A 4776-nucleotide genomic window follows, 5' to 3' on the forward strand; every position below is an offset into this window, starting at 1 on the left:
TGCAATTACATTTTTATGATTGTGATATGAAATATGTAAGGTTATAATTAACATTTTATCAAAAATATATACAGCTTTTTTCTTACAATTAACATTTTGTCAAAATTACACATATATTTTAGATGAAATATTAATTGTAAGATGTCTGCAAATACTATTTTGTGAGAAAAATTAATTTATATAAATTTATAAGTTAATTTTTATATATTCTTTGTATTTATAAAATCATACAATTTGTAAGACATATTAAAAATGTGTAAATAAAAATATATTTTACATAAATGCGTGTTACAAAAAATTTATTTAATTACTCTAAAAGTATAAAAGTATAAAACAATACATTTTTAATAATAATAATATTAAATTATTAACATTTTTCAGCAAAAAAATGTTTTCAATTTTTTTTTAAACATTATTCATTCTTTATTTAAACGTACATCAACAATCGCATTGTATAATATGAAAGGTACTGCATGTTATTGTATATGCAAGAATATCAAATTTTTCACAGAATAATCCTTTCACGCAATCAAAAAGAAAACAATTATTTTATTAGATACTGTGTGTTTAATAAATTTGAACCATACGTCATTCCGCCAAAATAATATTACGGAGAAATGTGATGTAAAGCGATGTAAACGCTTTTGTAAATTGTTAGACTAAGATATATCTGAAAGAATCGTAGATCATTTCGTAATGTTTTTGCAATTAAATTGTTTTTAGATTTTAAAATATGAGAATATTATTCTGATAGTATTTGTATTCTGATAGTATTTTTTATATATATTGTATCGATGATTAAAAAAAGTATAGTATAATAGACAATGGCACAGATTGTTAGTCATTTCGATCCGATAAATTATTATAATTAACCTATGATACTATATAACATTTATTTATATGATAATATATTTTAATGTAATAACTTTATTAATAATAATATTATTGGAAATTTTTTAATCTCTATCGCATTATTATAAGAAAAATATCAAAGTATTATTATAATTATTTTCCAGATACTATATTCGTTAACTTCCTTGCTACAAACAATTACGTCTTGCACCACTTGCATATATAAAAAATATATAAATAATAATAATAATAATAATAATAGGTATCTAATAACATATATCTAGAGTTATAGAAATTTCGATTATATAGAGAAACTGCTAAATTTTGCAATAAGAAACAAACGCAATAATTAGTTTTGCTATATTTATAGGTAGCATATTTGCCATTTTATCTTTAGTACAACTCAAAATGAAATCAATATTTAGTTTCGTAATGGGCTATTTTCGAGCATAGAGAAAAATGATTTTTATAGCATTGATTGTCATAATAAATAGCTAGTACATCGGGATATTCTTTTTACCGGCATTGTCAGTTCCAAAATTACCGGATTATTTTGAAAATGCAAATGTTGCAGTTACATTTTTATCAGATTATGACATGGAACATATAAGGTTATAATTAACATTTTATTAAAAATATATACAGTTCTTCCCTTATAATTATTAAAAAGTTATTAGAAATATATGCAGTTTTCAATTTACGCAGTATCTCACAATTAACATTTTATCAAAAATGTACACGTATATTTTAGATGAAATATTAATTGTAAGATGTCTGTAATACTTTTGTAAAGAAAATTAATTTATATACAAATTTTTAAATTAATTTTTATATATTTTTGTATTTATAAAATCATATGTTTTGTAAAATATATTAAAAATGAGTAAATTAAAAATTTACATTTTCATAATTAAAATAAATGCGTGTTACTAAAAATTTAACTAATTGTTTTAAAAGTATATAAAACAATACATTTTCAATAATAAAAATATTAAATTGTTAGCTTCTTTTAGCAAAAATATTTTCGATTTTTTTTTAAACGTTATTTATTCTTTATTTAAGCATGCATCAGCAATCGCATTATATAACAATGTGAAAAATACCACATGTCATTGGACATGCAAGAATACGAAATTCTCTACACAATTATCTTTTTACGCAATCGAAAAGAAGATAATTTATTATCATTAGATACTGCATGTTTAATAAATTTGAACGATAAGTCATTCCGCCAAAAGAATATTACGACAAATTATTATTGTAACGTTACTTGTGACAATTTTGAAAGTGATCATTGTTTGTATACATCTATTACGTTTTGGGGTTTTGCAGTCTTGGAGAGATTGGTTCTATCGTTCTTATGATGATAAGAGATGCAATTTTCTTTGGCATCTTAGGTATGCGATTTATAGATATATGTATTTTAGCTAAATATTAAAGTATAAAAATTTAAATTATACACAACTTTTGCAGTAAATAATTTTATAGTTTTATGTAATAATATTCTGTAAAAAAATAAAAAGATATCTTCGTTTAATAGTTTTCTTCTTCAAAACAAAATGAATTTAAAGTATGGTTAAAGTATGGTAGGCAGAGATTATGGCGTTCAGTGGGTTTTAGCATCATGTATTGTTGGATTCATAATAGACTTATGGCCACAGGAAGAGATCTACAAAACTTCCCGTGCTTTTTTTGTATTCGTATTGATTGGTATCAATTTGGTTTGCTGCAGAAAGTTGAACTATGCACCGTGGAGACAAAAATTAATTAAGCCAATAGCATTTCCATATCTTCATTTTCCATTTTGAATTTATATTTTTATTATAAATGATATGTTTCGTTACAGATGTCGTTTAAATCAGAATCGCAAACTATGATGAAAGATGTGCTTGCGCTTTTGAAATTAAAATCTATTGTTATATTTCTGTGTTTTGTTATGTTCTCCGGCGTCATTCGCAATATCATGCGTAATTTTTTATTTTGGTAAATTTCTATCTCGGACGGTATCATATTTTCCGTTATTCATTTTATGGAATATAAAAAATTAAACTTAATTAATTCTGCTCGATATTATTATCATCGATTTTGTAGAAGATCTTGCTACCGCGATTAGCTATACGAGCAAAATCAAACTGATAGAAGGTTTAATCGTAGGAGCTCAGACGGTGGTGAAATATTATTCTACTTTCTATCTAGTACTAGTAATTGTTTCTTCATTTCAATGCATTTTACACATATACAATGTTTAACTAGAAACATTTTTTTAGTAAATATATTATATATATTATTGAGATTTTTTTTCCCTTCAGGCAAAATATTGAAAAAAATTTGAATACGTTTATACTTTTTCATTTTGTCTTGTATGTTATGCACTCCGGTTGGAATTGATATCTTAGTTTCAACGCCATGGTGGATACTTGTGATAGAATTTTTCATGCAGGGAATGTCATTTACGCTCTGCGTACGCGGATGTTATAATACCATCCGGTGCATTAGCCGTCCAAGGAATTGTTCAAAGCGTGTATAATTATTTTGGTGAGATTTCTTCTTTTAGTTACATTCACCGACAGCTATTTTATAACAAACAGATTCATTACACACTCAAGTAATTTGTAATAATATATATTTTTGCAGTAAATTACTTGTGATTGTTGTATGAAATGTTGTACGTTTATTTCTAATTTTTAGGGCTCTCGGTTGGTGGTTTATTAAGAGATATCTTGTATAAGAAATTTGGTGGTGCCACAACTCTAAGGATATTTTCAGTACTTGCAGCCTTTGGCATATTATCATATTTTTCTATTAACATTATGTATTTAAAGCATAAGACAGGGAAAGTATCTAATTTTTTAATATACGATATACTTTTTCTAGAATATTGTGAAAGAACAAAAGTCTTTCTCTTTATTATAGATACACAATAATAATAAGTAATAATGAATGAAATGGAAGAAGCCTGATGCACAAAAACATTATGCTATAGCAGATGATTAATATTTTTTTAATGTTTTGTCTAATGATAATAGTATACTTATACACACATTTCAATCAACTTTATATTTAGTTAAATTTGCCACATTTCAACCTTTGTTTATGACACAAATTTTATTTAATGACTGGATATTAGCAAATATTGTATATGCATTATAACATATGCAGTATTTGCTAATAACATGAATTTATATAATAATCACTGCATTGTGTAAATATTTGAAATCTGTAATGGATTTTTAGTAAAGTAAAAGTTCAAAATATGCACATCAGCATCAACAATATATGATGACTATAACTATAAATATAATTTTGTTACATGAAATTAGCTGTTTAAACTATGATGAAAAAAAATAATGAAATAATGAAAAAAAATGTCGGTGTCGTATACATTAAAATAATTGTAAAGTATTAATTCTTTTAGCTTTTATATTTAGTTAAATTTGCTACTGTTCTCGTTGGATTTGATTCGTGTTTCTCGTTGAATTTGATTAAAATGGAAATATATTTTGTTTGACCGTTACATATATTTTTATCTATTTTTATTGCAAAATAAATCATGAAAATTAATCAGAAACCATTATTAATAAAAACGCATTACTGTTTTTTATACAACACTTTCTATAACGAGTAGATAATCATATATATCTTGAACATGTATTTTGTATCAAACTATTAATTTAATTTAAAAATATTTGTGTTTCTGATATGTTTATATATTAAATATGAATATAATTATATAACACATTACAATAATAATATTAACCATATGTAAACGTAATTATAATAATTATTATTTTAGCTATGTATTTATTTTTTTCCGTTTCTTTTGATTCATGACAAACAATTTAATATTTCACCATTTGCTGTGGGTTGTCACATCTTGCATATTCATTTTGCATATCATGACATCTTGCATTTATTCTATTTATG

At 24.1% G+C, this 4776-nt stretch overlaps 1 pseudogene; it reads left to right on the forward strand.

Moving 5' to 3' along the window:
- The first annotated feature begins 824 nt into the window (after positions 1-824).
- Positions 825-4440, forward strand: LOC112552974 (uncharacterized; annotated as a pseudogene).
- Positions 4441-4776: the final 336 nt, after the last annotated feature.

Source organism: Pogonomyrmex barbatus, unplaced genomic scaffold, assembly GCF_055798465.1.
Source record: "Pogonomyrmex barbatus isolate J1 unplaced genomic scaffold, ASM5579846v1 scaffold20, whole genome shotgun sequence".
Lineage (NCBI taxonomy): Eukaryota > Metazoa > Arthropoda > Insecta > Hymenoptera > Formicidae > Pogonomyrmex > Pogonomyrmex barbatus.